The sequence below is a fragment of the Aythya ferina genome (assembly GCF_964211825.1).
Source record: "Aythya ferina genome assembly, chromosome: 15".
Taxonomy (NCBI): Eukaryota; Metazoa; Chordata; class Aves; order Anseriformes; family Anatidae; genus Aythya; species Aythya ferina.
The window spans coordinates 17,441,593-17,462,840 of record NC_140314.1 but is presented as its reverse complement, the minus strand read 5'-3'; the positions used below and the strand labels follow the sequence as shown (position 1 = coordinate 17,462,840).

General features: G+C 37.4%; 1 long non-coding RNA gene across 2 annotated transcripts; it reads left to right on the top strand.

The window, feature by feature from the left end:
- Positions 1-177: 177 nt before the first annotated feature.
- On the top strand, positions 178-7,351 carry LOC311445273. Of its 2 annotated transcripts, XR_014698330.1 has the most exons (4): positions 209-319; positions 426-523; positions 4,238-4,307; positions 6,820-7,351. It is a non-coding gene; the product is annotated as an uncharacterized lncRNA (long non-coding RNA). The 2 variants fall into 2 exon arrangements; XR_014698329.1 differs by having other exon boundaries at positions 178-523.
- Positions 7,352-21,248: the final 13,897 nt, after the last annotated feature.

Here is a 21,248-nt window from a genome sequence, read left to right as displayed (position 1 = left end):
GCTGCAGCCGCCCGTGGGCTCCGCAGCTCGATCGAAGGGACTTTTTAACCTTCCCTCTGGCAAAGTAGGCTTATACTGAGAGCTCTCTCTCTCTCTCTCTCTCTCTCTCTCTCTCTCTCTCTCTTTTTTTTTTTTTTTTTTTTTTTTTTTCCCCACTTCCAGATCATTTACTTTTTGTATATGCTTTCCCTTCCAACTCTTGGATTATTTTGCAAAATCTACAGCTGGGTTTCACATTCTGATCGTGGTGTCATTGCTTCTCAACACACAGACAACACTGCTTGCTTTTACATCACTTTTCTTTGCTGCTACATTCCAGGTATTTCATTAGAGTTTTTATTGTTGTACTAAAACCAGTGCATTTCTTCATGCACCCCTGAATATCTTGTGTATTGATTTTTTTCCTCTCTCTCTTTTGCGTGTAGTATTATTACATTTCAGTATACCACACCCATTGGATCACACTACAACTGACTGGATAAAGAAGTAGAGAGGAGAAAAAGAGACAGCTGGGGTTCTGTCGGTTGGTTGATTTTTTTTTTTATTTTTTTGTGTGTGTGTGTTTGGTTTTTTTTGCTTGTTTTCAACAGGATTTACCAAGAATTTGTTCACACCATTTTACTATTGGAAAGCAGCTTGTAGTTTTGTAGTAAAGGCTATTTTCACCAAAGAAATAAAATGTTTTTGGATGTGTATTGAAGTATGATTCTACTTTTGCATCAAAATACCCTGTTTTCTGCTTCATATCGCTCCTCTTTAATCACAAGGGAAGTGGAAAATCATATGTGGTCTGATTGCAAAAGACAAAAAGCACGCACAGATGGATCAGGTTTGTTTTTTGTTATGTTCTCATTAATCCACTCTATGAACTGTTTGTGTTGGCACAGAAGTTAGGGTAGTGCGGGATAAATGTGGAAACACATCAGCTGAAGGTAGGATATTGACATACCTTTGCACACCTGACACAATTTTGTGCAACTGCCTGCAGAACACCAGAAGCAGTTCATTAGCCAGGCAAGGCTGTACATTGTGCCCAAATAAACAGACACACTCATGGCGTGAAGTTTTCACAAACCAGAAAGCATGGTTTCCAGCTCGAGAGGCATTACGTCGAGGCATAGGCATCAATAGTTCTGGATCCTGGTAGAGGCTCACTCTGTGACTGTGCCTTCCCACTGACTGATGCCAAGCAGCTTCTGATACAGGGTGCTACTGTGCACTGCCAGCAGTTCCTTCTATCCCTACCTCATGGCTGTTCTGAGCACAGCAGAGCTACTGCTGTACCTCCTGGGGAGCTGGACTTGCATGCTGGAAAAATGGGATCTCTGGCAATCATAACTGTTGTCAATGATCCTGAAAGTTTTGCTAATATATGAGCCATAGCAGATAATCCATCTGTTGGAATAGATTCTATTTATTTATTTTTATTTGAAGATTTTGTTGCTACTGCCATCAACTGGGTCAAAACAATTTTCTTATTACTCATGGAGTCACGCTGCTAATTACTGTTACACTATTTTTATATTGTCACTTATACATTATTTGTTTACTGACTCTTCCGGTCAATAAGTCACACCTATTAGAGTGTTTTAATAGTGTTGAACTGCAGTATAGTGAAACTTCCAGTTGAACAGTATCCCATCCAACATACCACTGGATATGACATTAAAAACAATATCCAGCGGAGCAACGTGAATTAAATGTCATGTTTGCTCTTCAGGAGACTGCCTGATGCAATGTGCTGGTGCACCTGATGTTGGCTTAGTACAGCTGATGTGGATTTTTCATCTAAACTGGCTAATTCTTCTCATATGCATGTTATCCAACTGTCACAAAATTTCATGCTATTAACATTTAAGTGAGGTGGTATTTGCAGAAGTTATACATAGAGTAATAGAAAGTATTACAGCAGTGTATTATTTATCTATCTGTACCTACTGAATAGTTTATATGTAAATAGTTTGAACTGGAATAGAACCATCCTCTTGGTGTCCTGCGGCCCTGGGAAATGTTCTACTAAAATGAGCAGGATTGACACAGAAGTGGGCTGTCAAAGTTCCAGTAGCTTCTGCAGCATTTATCCAGCGATCATATAATCAGTTACTTTTAAGAAATATATTTATCTTTCTGTAGAGACCACTTAAGAGGTTACAGCTGATTTGATGTATTTCTTAGGTCGTGAGGTGGTGATAGTGCTTGCGTGTGAGTACTTTTTCCCATGCTCTATATTTAAATATGCTTCCTAAAATTTCATCTGTGATTTTAAAATGCATTTTCCCTGAAGGAAGGAAAGCAATCTTACAACCCTTGAAAAATCACATGAGATTGAAATGCTCAGGCTACAGCTGCTTCCATTAGAAAAGAGAAAAAGATGTGAGGTAACAAACTATATGAAGTAAGGAATGCAAGTCAGGATTTCTGATTCACAAGAACTGCAGTAAAAGGAAAATATCTAGTGAAATCAGGACAAAAATTCTGAAAAATAAATACTTCAAGGGGAGTTAGGTTGTCCAAATAATTGCCATTGTATACAGCTAAGAAAATATACTAGTAACAGGTTGGAAGTTATTACAGATTATGACGATTGTTTACTTAGTTAATGGGACTCAAAATTCCCTTTACATTTTAAAATAATATTTTATAGGACAGTGGAAATGTCATATTCACTCTTTCTAGTGTCCCTTTCTTCTTTCTGAAGCACTTGGTAAGTGGTAGAAGGTGTATGCAAGAAATGGCATTTTCTTTCTTACTGGTGAATTTGTACATTGTGAATTGGAGCCGTGCAAGGGTAGGGAGAAGCATTTTCTTTTCAAATATCCTTTCTCAACCAAGGCTGCATGTGCTCAACGGTAGCTTTAATTAAGTTGTTTTTAAATCTGAGGAATAGATTAATATAATTGAGGCAGATAGTTGCACTGAGGAACATTCTCTCAGAACAAAAATATTATGGGCAGTCTTGTTAAGTTGTTTGTAAAGGCCTGGTTTCTGGGTCTATGATTCAGTTTCCTTATGTGTAGAATGAGGATATTAGTCTGTATACACAGCAAGATGGTAACTTTTTGGACTAATTTATTCTAAAATGTTGATGAAAAGTGTTGGAATGGTCTAAAACAGGAATAAGTGCAAGGTATCCAGTTCCCCTGTGAGCGGGTGAAGGTGGTGATTTTGAGAAAAACATGATAGTGTGTTTGCCATTGACCAAACAGCTGCAAAGCTGTATTTTTTAAGTAACAGAAAAAGTTGCTTTCATTAACACTTTCTGTTTAGTAAGAGCAATTATTTTTACTGAGAAATTAAAAACAAACAAAAAAATTGACCTCCTACCTTGGACGAGGGTTGGTTTATGTACTCAGAACTTAGCTATTATGAAGATCTCTAGTAATGATGATGATTGTAGGAGTACTAGGGTGTGTAGGTATCTAAGGCAAGTCCTACAAAATCGGAATTCTACTGTGTTAAGCATGTTGCAATGTACATGACATATTCCTACCCCACTGAATTAATGAGCTAAGCAAGCAACTAATAAAGAATGGTGGAAGAAGTTATTTCTCCCATTGTTATAGATGGGAATGGAAGCAGGGTGATTTGGTGAAACTCTTTGGTGAGGGTTGTGGTAGAGCTGGGAACTGCACCTTGGTGTCTTATTTATCATCATCTTCATAAAAAGAACAGTCTTATTCCAGAATTTGTTTGGAAACAGTTATTGGCTTTGTTCCCACATCTTAGAGGTTTGGCTGGCTTCCTTCTCTTTCATGTCTTTCCGTCCTCTGTAGCTCCTTTTCAGAACCAACGCTTCCTGTTTACCAATGTTTTCTTCATCTCATGCTGCTGGGGATGTTGTTCCATAAATGGTAAGAGTTATAAAACATAACCTGGAGAGAGAGATGTTTGAAATGATTTGAAAATATTCTCCTGAACCAGTTTATAATATTTAATAACATACTTCACGGTACTATCTCAAAACTATTTCTAGCATACAGAACAAAATTCAACTTTGATTTAAGACTATACCAGCCTATGGTATGACTTACACTGTTTTTGTAATGGTAAGTCTATGAGAAGAATAATATGTTCCAAGAGAATTTTGGGAACCATGTTTGTAGCATCCTCAACATGCCCTTTGGCAACAATGTTGTCATGTCCCTCCCGTAGAAATGTTGTGCTAGTGCGCAGCTGACCATAACAGACTGTTGCTGGAAAGGTTATTATTACATAAATGTTCTTTGTTCTGTTCCAGATTCTACCCTCTCCTTCTCAACTGTAATGGCTACTAGCACAAAGTCCATCCAGTGCATGCAATCACCCAGGTAAATAACAAATTACAAGTATGTTATTGGAGCACTATATATATAGTGATGTGGATCTGTCTGTTTTATGATATAGAAATATCATCTGTCTTTGACCGAAGCCATGAACTGGCAGATTGCAGGGAAGGAATCTGTAAATAATTTCTGACTTTTTTAGCTCTTAAGTTTCAACAGTCATCTGTGCCTTTCTGAAGATTTCTTACACACTGTAAGCAAAGTTCTACACTGTAGCATGTGTACCCAAGGGACCCAGGGCCTGATTCCCATGGAACCTACTTTTGATTTTTATACCTAGGTAAGAACAGAGATAGCAATGCAACTCTTCCATTTTTCTTGTAAAGCAAAATTAGAAGGCTGTAGCACAGCAATTAAAACATCCTTCTTGTGATTTCTTTTTATAGAGGTTACATCAATGTGTATTCTTGAAACGGCTGCTGTAATGAGCGGGATGATGGGATAGAGTGAACTCTCAGCAAGTTTGCGGGTGATAGCAAATTGGGGGGAGCGGTTGGTACACAGGAGGTCAGGGCTGTTACTCAGATGGATCTAGTCAGGCTGGAAAAATGAGCTATCAGGGACATCATGAAGCTCAGAAAATGCAGAGCCCTGTATGTGGGCTGGCATAACCCCATGCAACAGGACAGGTTGGAAACTGTCTAGAGAACAGCTTCACAGAAAAGGATCTCAGGGTCATGGTGGACAAGTTGAACATGAGTCAACAGTGTGCCCCTGCAGCAAGTGTGTCCAGCTGCATACTGGGCTGAGTATAGCCAGTGGCTTTGGAGGGAAATGATTCTTCCCCTCAATTTTGGTTTCTGTGACATCTGGAGTGCTGTCTGTAGCTTTGGACCCCTAGTAGAAGACGGATGTTGACATACTAAAGCAAGGCTCGTGAAGGTCACTAAGCTGCTTGGGGGCTGCAGTTCACAACGTGCCAAGGAGAATCTGACAGAACTACATTTGCTCAGCATTAAAGATGATGATGTTGAGGAGAGTTGGTATTGTTGTCTAATTAGCTACCTAATAGAGGGAGTAGAGAAGGAGGGTGTAGAGCTTGGTGCTTCCCAGAGGTACACAAGAGGCAAATGGGCACAAGTTCCAACATGGGAAATTCAACATAGGGAAATACATATTCCTTTTATATATGTGTATATATGTATGTATGTATGTATATAAAAGGGTGGTCACATACCAGAACAGCTTACCCAGAGAGGCTGTGGTAACTCAGTCCTTTAAAATATTCATAAATGGACTACACATGGCCTGAAGCAATGTGCTTTCATGGGGCCTGCCTTGAGCAGAAAGTAACGCTGCAGACTTGCAGAACTCCCTGACCACTTATGTGTTTCTATGGATTGTGATCTGATAGCAGGTAGCTTCAAACCGACAGTTCCACCTTGCAGGGAAAGAGACTCTAATAACAATTTTCTTTTTGCCTAAATGTTTTCATGAAACTATGCCCTGCAGGCAGGGAAGGCAGTACGTCTGTTCTACTGCAATAATAAATTAATTGATAATTATTTCTGTATGTATCACCAACTAAGCTATGCAAATGCACAGGGGGAATAATATGTACTGAATTCGAGGAAAGCTGAGACTTTTGTCTACTTTTATTATCTAGACTGCTTTGTCATAAACAGAAACAATGTTCTTTTCATAAAGAACTACTTTCCTGCCATTTTAATTCACTATTCTGAAATTTCATTTTCGTGCATTTGTCCTCATCCAAATATTCCTCCAGTTCTGTTATATTTTTACTGAGATGTGGGGAAACTGCAGAACTGTAAGCAGTACTAAAGATGAAGGTAGACTTTAGACTAACAGAGACTGTGTAGACTATTCCACTGAGAGGGCTGAGACAAAAATATACTTCTTATCATTTTGTGCAACCCTTTTCTTTTTACCTCTTCATTACATCTCATTAAGTGCTGTAAATTGCTTAAAAATTAAGTGCATATTTTTGTCTCATCTATTTTTTCTTCCATCTTTTGTTATATTACTCTCCATCCCGTCAGTGGTGTAACACCCTACTAGGCTGCTTGTATTACAACTATTACAACTTTCTTTATGATCTTTCTGTTCATGATGTCTGCTTTCTCATCTGTCAATAATTTTATGGCAATTGGACACTTGGGAGAGGACAAAAAACCTAAGTTGTGTGTCCATCAAAGGAAAGGTGAGGACAAAGTACCCCTTGTCTGCTCCAATGAGCTATCTTTAACTTGTTTAAATGCCATCCAGACTCCTTTGGGAACTGGGAAGTTACTGAATGTATGATTAGGAGACAAGAAAAATGGAAGTACTGAGGAGGGATGTGGGTTGCTGGGAATAGCCAGAGAACTTCTTATGAGTAGGAAAAAAGTGAAAACTATAAAACTGGGATGTTAAGATACATGGGTTCAAAAAGGCAGCGCAGCTCAATAGTGTTGATAAATTCAAGAGTCACCTGTCAAACAGGCTTGGATTTCTTTCTTTCCCATTGGATCGTTTCCTACCTTTACTGCATTTTCAGTGTGGGTGGGTGGAACAAGGAGTAAATGAAACAGAGAACCGCCAGCTCCATGACCATGATTTTCTACACCTCAAGTAAATCAGATTCTTCTGAACTAGCCAAGAATTGGAACAGTCATTTGCTGAGGATTATGCATAGAATGGAAGTGCCCAACATGCAGGTCAGCATTCAGTAAAACATCTGTTTAGCTGCTATTGTTTAGCCACTAGTTGCTATTTTGATTTCCCAGGGAGAAGCTAGGATTCTAATCTCAGTAGAAAGTACAAGTTTAAGTACATTCTCTAATCTGTGTCATGCTGACAAACATATTATGTGAGTTTTCTATGAAGGCCTGTTTACCACTGTATTTGTACAGCAACAAATGCCATGGGTACTTTATAATGTGAACAATTTAGAACAACTTATGTAACCTGTAATTATAAAGACGTAAACTTATGCTTCTTCATAGTGTCAATTACTGGATTAAGAATATTTTTTTTCCTAAAACTAAGAAAGAGTTTTTATGATTCTATAGGCTGCATATTCCCTTAAAAGTGACCAGTTATGGGTAAGATAAGACATGTTCAAGACATTTGTGAGCGAGAGACTTCTTATAGGCTCACTGTCAGGAAGTGCTAAGAGAACAGTTGAGTCTGAAGGTTGCAGTTGCAGTGGAGTCCCAATACCCTATAAATACGACAGTGTTCAAGCAAGATGATGATACCTAGCTCTTACAGAGTTCACTGAATCTTCAAAGAGATGTAGATATGTTGCATAATTTAATTTCCATTGTCCAAACTGAAAAATAGGACACCAATGGTTTTGGCAATCTTAAGCCTTGGTTATTGTTTTTGTTTTCATTTTAATATAAGGAATATGACCTGAACCAAATACTTCACTTAACTTCCTTAGTTTACAATACAACAAATTCCTAATTGCAATGCTGTATTTACTAAATTTAATAGAAAACAAATGTGAAAAACTCGTCTGCAGGTCCTGTAATCTTAAGGCTCATATCATCCTAAGCACACAGAGAGACTGTATGCTTTAAAATGGCATGTATGAAAAATCTTATGTAGAAAGGAAAAAGTTTTAACTTCATGTTGAGATGCTATCATCAAATGCCATGGAACTACCCCATGCGTACTAGCAGTGATTGAACTGTCATTCTCTTTGCATTTGCTATAAGGGGCTGTGCTATATTGAGTGTAATAGGCCTTGCTAACTGGCATCAGGATGTGCAAGACAGCATGAGAAACAAGGGAGCAAGGGATTAAAGGTGTGAATCTTGCTAAATGGATTTACTTCTTTAAAGCACTGATCCTAAAGCATATATAGCATCAAGTCATAGGTGATATCGAGCAGTCAAAAGGAGTTTGGTAAAATAGCATTTCATTCCTCTAAGACTTCCTCGTTTAGGATGTATGCTGTAGCTTTCACTGATTAGTCCTTCAAAGCCTGGAGAAATAAACAGCCATAAAACTTAGCACATTCTAATTGTATTAATTGTTGTTTCGATTATTTTAATGCAGATATTTTCTGCCAAACTCTGTTGAACAAGTAGAAATTTTGTCTAGATTTATTTTGTGACTATGATACCCCAAAATAGGGTGTTATGGTGCTGGATATTGGCATCATTTTTTGTTTGCAGATTATCATTTAAAATATAAAATTTCTTATATTTTATGCTTTAACTTTACAGAGCAGAACAGTACTGCATACAGGGAGTACTCTGAATTTTGTGTGATCTACAAGGCTGCATTTCTTAACCTCAATGCTGATTTGATATTGCTTTGAGAATCCTAACCTTTTTAATTTTCTAGTTCTGTTTGGAATTCTTTAACGCCACATTAATGTTTTAATGTTATTCTGTTTATTTCCTCCCTCAGAAAGAAGAAAAGCTAAACCCTTATTAGTTTATGCTCCATGTAATCCCTAGGAAGGATTTGCCAGGAACGGATAATCTTTGCTTGATTCCAAGTCTTATTTAGATTGGAGGGTCAAGGGGAGACGTACCCCAACTTAATTATATAGCAATTCTAATTCATGTTTATTCTGTAGAATACCTTGCAGAGTTTTTGTTTTGATTTTTTTTCTGATAGCCACCAATATAAAAAGCACTGATTTTTCCGATAGCCACCAAAGAAAATAACTGTATTTATTAAATAAAAAAAAAGTCAATACTGTACATCACTGTTTCAAACATATAGATGTTCTCAAGTAACTGTGTGTTGAGATACTAAAGGGTCATTTTCTCACTTTCAGTAAGGTAGTGTTTTTTATTTTTGAATTTATGTTGAAGCAGTGAATAATTTGCCTATGGATATGTGGAAACATTTTGCTTTATGCATGCAGTGAAGTAGACTTAAAATGTAACGCAAAGTGGTTAATTATCTGTAATATCATCCCTGATCCTAGGGAAGGGAATGCATCTTCCTTTGGCCAGAAATAAAACAAACATTAAACAACTGCTTTTATATAAAGAAATAAATATTTTTAATTGTAGCACATATATTGTATCCCCCCAACCCTCTTCATTTTTCTGTAATCTGCGTACCTAGCTGATTACCCCACAACTGGGAGAACTGGTATTAGGTGGGTGCCTTTATGATCATTATGACTGCAGGCTGAAAGGAAGAGGAGGAGCTGCGGGAGCCCTAATTTTACTTGAAATACTGGACTTAGGAAACCATGTGAAAACACCAGGCAGCATGATTCCTTCAAGAAGGGTCACCAGCAACACAAGAAGTGTGACTACTTATTGGTAAGCTGCTTCTTTCTTTCTTTCTTTCTTTCTTTCTTTCTTTCTTTCTTTCTTTCTTTCTTTCTTTCTTTCTTTCTTTCTTTCTTTCTTTCTTTCTTTCTTTCTTTCTTTCTTTTTCTTTCTTTCTTTCTTTCTTTCTCTTTCTTTCTCTTTCTTTCTTTCTTTTTCTTTCTTTCTTTCTTTCTTTCTTTCTTTCTTTCTTTCTTTCTTTCTTTCTTTCTTTCTTTCTTTCTTTCTTTCTTTCTTTCTTTCTTTCTTTCTTTCTTTCTTTCTTTCTTTCTTTCTTTCTTTCTTTCTTTCTTTCTGTACTTTGATGTTTTATCTCAATAAATCATCATTTAGATTTGACCTCTGCCCACCTCCTTCTTCAGCTTCTTAAGTCACTTGTGATTTATTCAAAGAGTTGACATTCAGATCATCTCATCTGACTTGTATGCCATAGCTCCTGAAATTTCTTGTACCAGCCCAAGTAATTTATTTGAGCAAGGCATATTTCCTATCTGCCTGAAGCATATAATTAAATTTGGAGTCACACAAATTTAGAAGATAAGGGACATCCTGTTCTGTTAACAGAACCCTTTGGTAAATCGGTAACATGTTTTTAGTAAAAATAAAATCTAATCAACACAATCATTTTTTCTCTTCAAGAAGAAAATTTATATTCATTATTTATTCATTAAAATATTTATTAAAATAATTTGGGAGAGCCTTTGAGAAGGGGAAGGAATGGCAGTAAGTTCAATACTAAAACATTTCAACTGACAGGCAGAAAAACTCTGGTCGTGAAAACATACAAATAAAGCATATGCAGTATGTACTACAGGTTAGGTTCTGTTCTCAGTTAAAACAGTTAATTCCTATTATCTCTAAAACATAAAGAAAAATGTATAAAAACAAACAAACAGAAAAAAACACCACTAAAGAACAACAACAAAAAAGGGAACTAAAAAAAAAAAAAAAGAAAAAAAGAAACAAAACACCAAAAACAACCAACCGAAAAAAAAACACAATAGCTATCTAGTATCTGAAATTCAACAGTTTAAAGAAATATTTTTTTTATTTAAATCCCTGCAACCACTGTGTAGGTTTAAATGCTAGCAGCTCAATTTTACAAATTTCAGTAATGAGACACAGAACAACGGAAGCCCCATGCAAAGTAAGGTGAAGAGAAGAAAAACTTAGAAAAGCTTAGCTCATTGTCTTATTTTTAGTGCTTTGAAGTGGGCTAGTGCTGCTTATTCTATCATGATAATAATGTACTCTTAAAGAGACTGTATCAAAGCTGACGTGCCTAAAAAATATATGTATCAAAAAAACTCAGATGGTAGGCAACATTGCCTTTTAAAATAGCTTCTAACAATGACTTAGCGTAATTATATATGCTCCAGACTGAGGTTTGGAAGAATGTTAACTCTCCTGTCAATTTAAAACCTTCTTACGTATACAACCCATGGGTGGGGTGCTACATTTTAGAATAGAGCATTTCACTTAAATGAAAAAAATAAAAAAATAAAAAAAAATCTAGTGTTTGTTTTGTTTAGGTCTTATAGCATATAAACTCAAATTTCATGGAAGCACATGTGGTTATAAAGCCTCTTTTGAGTTCCTACCACAGAGTAAAAGAGTACAAGAAAAATGAGGAAAAAAAAAAGATTAGCAAAAAGGTATGAGAAAGCAACTTCTATGACTTCATATCCTGCCTTGCTGGGCACACAGTCCGTAGATGGACTCACGTTGTTGTCAGAGGTTGTGCTGCTCCATCAGGGCCATTATTTTTAATGGACACTGTACACTGCCCATTCACCTGGATTCTCTTCTGTACTGCAAAATGAGAACTCTGAAATTAAATATATTATGTCAGTTAATTCTCATATGACTCTTCTCACTTCTGAAATTGTGTATATTTAGGAGTAATGTGTGTATACCTATATGCTTAATGATATGGCTTGCAGCAGAGGAAAAAAAAACAAAAAAACTGTACTGGCTTGAATACCAAAATGCCGGACTGAGGGACGAAATTATTTTTAAAGAAAATATTATATCTTTATATAAAAAGATATATATTTGAATAAAAAATAGCTTTAGGGGTTCCACAGCAGCATTCATTCTTATGCTTTTCTACTTTGAGGATATGAGTTCCTTAAAATGGTAATCTTTCTAGTTTAACAAACAAGAATTGAAATACTGTTTTAAATATTTCTCTTTGATAGGCTTTCAGTTATGAAGTATTCTGCATTTTTTCTAGTTGAACCAAATAGTCTACCTTTTCTCCCTAGAAGAAAGAGGTGAAAGAAAATTATTATACAAGTTTCTAATATCTAGTTTCTACACTTAAACATTCCAGTTGCTGGCCAGAACACTTAGCAAGATGAGTATTGGTGTCTGATGCTGATCTACACGTTGCCAAATTTTTCCAGTATCAGTTTATGTCCTTTCAATGCATAGCACTTCTTATTAGTAATTTCTGCATTTTTTTGAAATTACTATATTTATCCTTGTATTTTAATGTTTTTTGTTCAAGAAAGATCAAAAATTGAAATGAAAATTGCCAGGAAGGAATAAAGGGTGAATCCTACAAGTAAATTTTATCTGGGAAGTGTGTGCATGTTTTGTGAGAGGTTACAGACTTTTTCTCTCTCCTTCACTCTAGAAAAGCTGTATTTTAAACCCTGTATTTCAGTAACGATGGTAAGGGAAAAATAGAAACATCTCATCAGCTTGATGCCCAGCAATATAAAAACAGAAATAAGCTAGATCAAAGATACCAGCTAAGTTCATTCTCCTTTGTTATTTTCTGTTAAAAAGTATTTTCTCTGAAAGAATCTAGTCAAATCTGGCCCCTCCTTATTTAAAGTTGTATTTAAATTCAGCTTTTTAGTGTATAATTGCTACTTTTGCAAAGCAGCTTTTGTTTCATTATGTTTTAGGTGACATGATGAAAAGCAAAATCATTGTAATAATGTACTCTAACATGAGGTGGAGTGACATAAAGCAAAAAGTAAACACTACCGCTCAGGACTTGAAATATGTCAGTGGCAAAACTGAAGAATTCCTTACATATGTTATACTCAGCTTGAGAATACTTTGCCATTTTTACTAGTGCTTATATCCTGAGTCTTGGATGACTTCTTGACCTTTTGGAATAATACTGACAGCTAAGATCAGCTGATGAATAATTGCTTATATCTATAACTAGGCATTATAGTGGTTGGTTCTCTGTGTGAAGGGTCTGAGCTTCCTCTGAAGTAAAAAGACAAAGTTAGGGATTCACAAGAGCCAATGTACTGTTGGGGGACTCCCTGTTTTTGCCAAGTAGATATGATTAAGAGAGGCGGAGAGGTGTAGCATTTAGCCACTTTGACCTAAGCCTGCGGGGAGCAGACAGTTACAATGTGTTAATAGCTTTCAGGATATGAGAGAGACAGTTTAGAATCTTTGAAGATACTTATCCTACTTAACTCACCTATGAAAAGGATAATCTGATTGCCAGCCCTAAAGAGGTTTTAAGCAACTGTTCCCTCTACTCTTTCTGTTGAAATTGTGAGAAGAATGAGATTTTCTTATTCAGAGACAGAAAGATGTGCCAGCAACAGTTGAGCTTGTGATTAGGATACCTTACTGCAAAAAAGAGAAAATCTGTCCTGATACCTGCTTGTTTTAATGCAAAGGTGCCCTACAAAACTCACAGGGATTGCTTTTTAGCAGGAATGATCGAATTGGTAAAGTATGTGTCCATGCTAGCATTTTAGTTTGGCTCAGAAGTAAGCCATTGATTGCCACTATTTGGTGTGCTTTGCGTCGCTGTGTAGTCATCTGTTATTATGGTAGGGCCCCCTCTGTGGATGGGGGTATTCTTCAGTTCTGGTTGTGTTCTTTCCTGAACAAACTTAACCTCTGGGTTAGATTACAAACCACTGGTTTCACCTCCTCCATCTTCTTTATGGGCAGATTTAAACTGCATATATAAGCTGTGATAGAAAAAGAGATCAATTCACTTTAGCTATAATCCGTCTTTTCAGTTACGTTAGAATTCTCTAGGATTAAACATATGTTCTTCTTATCTTCCAAGTATAAAGCCAAGCAAATAAGGACAGGACCATGGAGGTGGAAATCAAGATACTGAATCTAACAAAAACACGTAGCTCCAAAGTACAGCTAGAATGTGTATTACTCCTCAAATAAAACACTTATAGAATATCCAGAGTTGGAAGGGACCCATAAGGATCATCAAGATCTAAACTTGAGATAGATTCACACTAACAGTGGATGCAATGACGTTCTCTTTCTCTCAAAGGAAGTAATCTACATGCCTTACATTATTAATCAGCACAGCCATAGTTAAAGAAAATGATAAAATTAAAATCAGATGTAAACAGCTGAAGCTCATGATAATGAGTTAGCCAGTTACAACAGTGATGTAAATATCATATTACCAAGCAGGCCAGAAACTGTGTGTATTTTCCTCAGTTTAACCTCCAATGCCTGTTTGTAATGTAGAAATGAATAAAACAACGGTATAGAAAAAATGGAATATAATGAAATAATCCAATAAATTAAATGGGCATATATTGCTACATTTAAACCTTCTTAACCACAAAAAATAATAAGAAAAATTGTAGGATTTTTTTTATTTTTTTTTATTTTTTTTGAAAATGTAATGAAACATGTAAACATTGAAAACTTTAAAGCTACTCGGAAAGAAGAGAGTTGACAGATTAATAACTTCATGATGTGCTTTTCTTGTATCCTTAAAGTACCTTTATATGTATATATATCTATATAGATAGATAGATATAGACATCCTTTTTCAAGATATATTAGGCACCGTCAGTGATTGTCCTTAAATCCCTGGACATGGAGAGGTGCTGTGAGAACTGCCCACAGAACTGTCCCAACTCCTGACTTTTCCCAACCCTAGTCAAAATTCTGTAACCAGCTAGAATAGATCAGTTATTATTAAACCAAGAATTGAAACAATATATATATTATTCCTATTGGAATATAGCCTTTATGTCCAGACAGATACATTTTTTGTGATCAAAAGAGAGTTTGTGAGTTTGCAAGTCCCTTATGAAAATGGTAAAGCACCTCAAAAGATTTAAAAGTCTTGAGTGCATGCAGCATTAAGGCTCAGTAAACAGGAAAACTGAAGTTAAACTACTGAGACCTTATAGAGCAGAACTGTTTGTTTCAGAGTCTCAAATTTATTTCCTCTTTAGTATTTCTGGTATGAATTAATACAAAATGCCCTGCATATTCCCTTTCATTTTTAAATCACGTTTTCAAAACCGTGTGGCATTTAAATTTTCTCGTCCAGCTACCAGCTACAAGTTTTACTCTTTTTTTTTTTTTTTTTTTACATACTCTGGACAACTAACATTTAGGAAGGATATCTTAGCTAAGAACCTTGACTATAATGATATAATGATGTAAAAAATAAAAATTCAACCAATGCATTTTCAGGACAGCATGCTTTTGAGTAGTTGCTTGTTCATCTCAAGTGACTTTCAGGTATGGCTTGATGTGGTTCCAGTTTTGTCACTCTTCCTGTTGAAATGTGTGACAACATCAGGAAATGGTCTAACCTGTAGTAGCATACCCTGACAAGCACTTATTTTTCTTGTTCCTTCCCCTGCCAGCCTGAGGTGATACACTCTGATTGTTTTCAAACATGCAAAGAGAGAGAGGCCTGAGTAAGCCTTAGGTACATTATGGAGCTAACTGGGGAAAAAGAAAGCTTAAATCCATCTCCCTCTCATTTATGGAGACACCTACCAGTTATCATCCTTATTATTCCTCAGAAAAGTTTAAAAGCAGGGACTGGCACTCTTTCTTTCCTGGCTAAAAGAAGACCTCTAGCTGATCACCCATCCTGGCAAAGGGTTACCCTTCTTCTTCTTACCCTCATCAGACCCGCCATCCACACCTTTGTCGTGCTGCAGCATGTTTCACTCAAGATTATTGTCATGGGCTGGTTGGAGGCCTCCAGCTAATGCTCACAGTGGTGGCTGGCATTAATGTCAGCTAGCCTTGTGCAAGACAGGGGTCTTCTGCATGCTATAATATTACACTGAAATTGTTGGGTTTTCTTAATTCAAGAAGTCATTTCTAATTCTGAACCTTTCAACCTGCAGGAATTCCTTTTGTTCTAGCTCTGCTTATGACACCTGCCATCGGTTTGTAGATACCAGCACCCCAGGAACCCTGGAGTGGGACTTGTGCCCTCTGCTGGTCAATTGGTCCTCACAATGCTGCTGGAGCAGGCAATCCGTTCTCCTTAGGCTCAGTAAAAGCTGTATACTGCTACAGAGTGACTGTTTATTAGTTTTTAATTCTGCCGCAGATTAACACTGAGACACTGAAACTAACACGGGATACTCTCCGCTGCATACTAATACTTCAGTTTAATGTAAAATATGACAAGGATTTCTACTTTAATTCCTAGACACAAAAAAAATGTAGATGTTTTGCTTGCTTAAACATTCTAAATGTTCTACTCAGCAAGGAGTTTTAAATTAATTTAAAAAATGCTAAGTTTTTTCCTAAGGAAATAAAAAACGTTCACAACTAACATCAGGCTCATATAACAAAATTTGCAGTTTCACTTGCTGTTCTTCAAATACTCAGCTGCCCCTCTGCCACCCAGAGCTGCTCAGTGATAGCAGAAATCATTTCTCTGTTAGGGTATTATCAATTCCTTTACTTTTTGCATACAGTAAGTAATTATTTATGGTTACACAGAGAGTCATAAGCACAACTTGGCAACATAACGTGTGTAGGAAGATCTTGTTATGCTGTTTAGCTCAAGTCTAAGAGTAACTGAATAAGGATATATAAATGTTTTAAGAAAGAATAAACAAGAAAGTTAAAAAAACACACACACACACAAACACCAAAACCTTTTTATTTCTACAGAGATTAGTTAAGTATTGTCTAGTACAGAATATTCTGCTCTCATGTGACTTAACTTAAAAATTCATCTTATTTTCAGGGGTCAAGCCTGTATTCTGACCACTAACTGTGAAGTGACAGTATACTATATCATCAGCATTTGTAAAGGAAAAGATCTTGCTGTGTCAGTAATGCAGTCAGTTAGGTTATTCAACAGTGTGGCATGCACATGACAGAACAGATAAAATGCCACAGAGTATGACTTGCATGCCATACTCAGTATTTTTCCATGGGGGTATAAAGGATTCATTAATTCATTGGTATTCATTAATACCAATAAATAAATAAAAACCTAATATTTTCAATACCTTAGGTGGGAGTCCTCCTCCATATGCTGTCCAGCTACAAGAATGTGCACTAGGTCTTCCTATTTTGCTCAAAGCACTTTTCACTCATTTCTGTGTATCCTAAGGAAAACATCAAGATACCCCCCCAAAAAAACAAAACAAAACAAAACAAAAAAAAAAAAAAACACAGGTATAAAAAATACCAACTGCAAATTGACTTATAGAATGGATTACATTAACCAGATTATTTAAAATAAAGGACATTATTTTTAAGGTTCGTCTTCTCATAAAGATTTAATATGGCTTAACTGTTACTATCTGAGTAATTCAGGCCAACACTTCTGAGCATGCCTTTCATGGAAGGAATCCTGTATTTCATCCTGTTGTTTTATGTTGAGCTCTACCTTGGAGAATTATTTATAGAATTTATATATACTTTTTTTTTTTTTTTTTTTTTTTTTTTTTGGTGAATACTTCCTTTCATAGTTGCTAAAGCACATATTTATGCCTGACCCAAACTGGCTGTTTGTACAGATGTTAAAAAAAAAAAAAAAAAAAAAAAGTTTTTTTTAAAAAAAAACTTTTTTGAAATTTCCTGTTTTAATTATTCAGGAAATTTCTTTTTCTTCCCAAAATACATGTGGAAATGGAATAGCCATATATTTGCAAACCACTGCTTATGGAAAGAGCACAATGTCACCGTGCATATGTATGATGGAATTCTGTGTCTGGAAAAGAAAATCAAGGCCTCTTTCAAAACGACAAAACCAAAATAGTTTAAGGGAATACATTTCCTGGAATTATCTCTACACATAAATAACTTATTTACATTAGAAATTTCTATGAACTGAAATCCTAATGTCAGAAAATGTTCAATGATAAGAACTCAAGATGCTGCAGAAAATGCAATGCACTGAAAAAACAAGTTACTTGTCTTACAATCATCTGATGCTGCTATTCATAGCTATGTAACTCTCCTGATTAGTGAACGCAAAGATGGGCTCCAGAGCATTTACTTTTTAACATTTGAATTATAAAAATAAGACTGTTCTTTTGTTTCCTCTCAGAAAATAATTTGTGGATTTCAAGTGAAGTCCCTTTGCCTGGTTTGTTTTATAATTTTATTGGGGAAAAAATACTAAGAAAATCTGACCATACTTCTGGTAGTCAGCTGCATAAATGACTTAATTTCTACTAAGTCCCAACTCTTTATTAGCTCAAAATATCACTTAAACCAGAAAGGGAACTACTCAATCATAGATGTTAGGTTATTATAACATTACAAGTTATAACTTAGATTAGTGACAAGGAGCATATCTACTTGTATTAAAGTGGTGAAAAGGAGAGTACGTGCGTTCTTCTGGTCTACTAACTACTACTAAAAAATCTACAATTACACATTTTTCAGGCTGTAGATTGGTTCTTGGTCAGTCTTATAAAAGCAACTAAAATATGCACTTCTGAGTAACAATTCTACTACAGTGGTTAGGAACAATCAAAGAATAACAATTTTCTCCAAAGCGCAAAAAAGCTCTATAACTTCCAGCTACATTGAGTTTTTCCTCTTTGTCAAATAATTAACCTAGATTGTTTGTTCAAAATCATCAGTACATAAAGCGATGAAACATCTCTTTTAACAGGTTTTAAGATGACAAAAGATTAATTCTCCAAGAAAGCAACTCCAAGATTTTCTAGCTGACTTTAGTGATGTTCCAGCAAGGTACAAGGGTCTTTCCTTCTTGATACAGAAATGCACTGTTTCCAAATTCCTTTTAAAGGGTATTTAATCTCTCTCTCTCTCCTGGAATAATTCTCTCATAAGCAACAATAACCAGGTTCCATGTCCACATGTCAGTATAACTACATAAGCAGTTGAAATTGTCAAAAAATAATTAGTCTGGTAAGTTTATGTAGGCTTCCACAAAGAGTAATTTAAAGTGAAAGATAATCAGGTTATGTAACAGGAGTAATTATCACTTGTTAACCTGTGACAATAAGTCAGTTCAAGATGGTTGAAGTGTAACTACTATTCTGTTCCTCTGAGTTACTATACCATAAAATCAATTTAAACAAATGAAAATAATTATGTTATCTACTTCCAATTTATATAAAAGCAAAATATATTATTTCCTCAAAAGCTTGGTTTTGGGTCAATACCTTGCCACATTCTCCTGATATTTTGCACATCTGGTACATAACACGAAAACACGACTCCAAAGCTCCCACTCTCACAGAGTGCCACTGCTGTGTTGCTGGAGCTGCTTATAGGGTACAATTTGTTTTTAATAAATAAATAAATAATGTAGCTTGTTCAACAACATAATCATTCTAGCATAAAATCTGTTTTGCTTCCTAAGTGTTTGATACATAGCGTGTTCTTACAGCGTTAACTGTTCTTTAACGTCATCCCACAATTTTCAGGCTCACTTCTGCAGTCCATCTGATTCAAAGATCGAAGCCGAAATTTCCTTAAGTGTTATACTCTTTATTGCAGTGCTGGATGCACGGGGGATCTCTCCACCTATCGTGCATACCCAAAGCAGAAAGCAGTCTTGAATTTATACAATCAATCTATCAATATTCTACAAGCACCTATACATATTCATTACCTATCCCCGCCTTCCCTCGCTTCTCATGCTAATTAGCCTTTTGGCACCTTGCGCCTGCGTAGAGCCTCCCAAGAATTGTGGGCAGGGGTCTTTGGGAGGAAGACCCCGAGTCTTCCTCACAGTGTACTTTTCACCTTTGGCCAGGAATCTGCTGAGTTGGCAGGTTTCTTAATTGCAAGAGCTGGTTGTTGCTAATTCTCCCGTTTGTTGTATCTTTATAATGAATTCCAATGTCCAGTTTTGAGATTTATAGTCTTTACATTTGTTTCTCTGTCCTTCTGCCGCCTCCTTATCATGAGTTCCAGTGTCTTGTTTCAAGATACACAGTCCTTGTGTGAGGATTGTCCTTGCCTCCCCAATACCTCCTTAATATTGTCCTTGCCTCCACAATGTCTCCTTAATCACATCCTACACCTGAAACTCTCACAGATTGGTCAGCCCATGGGTGGAATTCTCAGCAAGGCATCTTTTACCAGTGAGTGATGTGTACAACATGATTTATGCAATACACATACATAGAAAGGATTAACAACTAGGACCAATATTTTTAACATGCTTCTATCAGCTGAAAGATCTTACCTGATCTTTGGTTTGTTGTTCTGGATGAGAACGATTGTATTGCTTGCTTAAAGCTGCTCAGTGTTCATACAGTTATAATGTGGAATCAGCTAAGCCTTCTTTCACCATTTTCATGGTCCAGCTCATAGTTTATTATCCATGAGTACAACCATTGGCCTGGGCATGCTTTTTTTCCCCCTCTCACCTTCCTTTAGTTTCTGCAGTGAGCAACAACCCGATTTTTCGTTCAGTTTTAGAGGACTTTTAAAGTTCATCTTATATGCTTAACTCTTTCATGGCAAACTGCTGCAATTAAATTCTCACACTTAGTTTCAGGAATTGCAACCTTGCATCAGGTTAACCTTGAATCACAAGCTCACATCAGCCAGGTTATCCGGAGGCAATTCAACTACCGCGGCTTAGAAAGGCCTCAAAGCCACGCTCAGCAATTTATGCTCAGCCTTTCGGCAGTAATTAGATCAGAGCTGATTAACGCTGCCGAGCCGAAGGCATCTGCCAGGGGCCTGACTGCGCCCGAGACACCACTTCCCGGTGCACTAGGCGAAGGCCCGGGACGTTTTGCTCTGCAGGGCTCTACCGCACGGACACGTGCCGGCACCGGGGCGCCCTCCAACACCCGGTGTTAGCGGGGCCGCCCCGGCAAGGGGCCCGCGCAACCTCCCGGTACCGGGACGCACACACGGAGCCCCGGCCCACCGTCAGATTCCAAGGCAGAGGCAGTGGGTGCTCGCGAGTAACGAAAACGCAACGGTTCGGTTTACTCGGATTTTATTATTCGGCAAAAAAAATAAAATAAAATAAAATAAAGTTTCCATAAACACGGACCGCGCCCTCAGGCCGCCCTTCACCTTTCGCTCCTCCCCTCAGGCCTCCCCCACGGTTCCCTCAGGCGCCCCCGCCCAGCAGGGGGGTGACGTCACCGTCGGCCAGCACTCCCGGGAGGCGCCGCGGGCAGGCTGCTACATCACGCTGCTTCCGGGAGAGCTGACTAGGCACCACCCACCCTCCCCGGCGGGCCCTGGCGGCAGCACGGTAGGGCGAGCTGCGCGCAGCGGCAAAAAAAGAGGCGGGGCTTCCAGGAACCCAGTCAATCAGCGCCAAAGCCCCCCCGCGCCGTCACCAATCAGGAGGGCGAGTTTCACAAACAAGAGCGACGAGCCAATGGGGGAGCGGGCGGTGCTGGGCGCTGCGGCCAATCGGCGGCCTCCGGGCGGCAGGGGGCGCGTGCGCGCGCGGTGGGGCCGGGCCAGACCGGGGGAG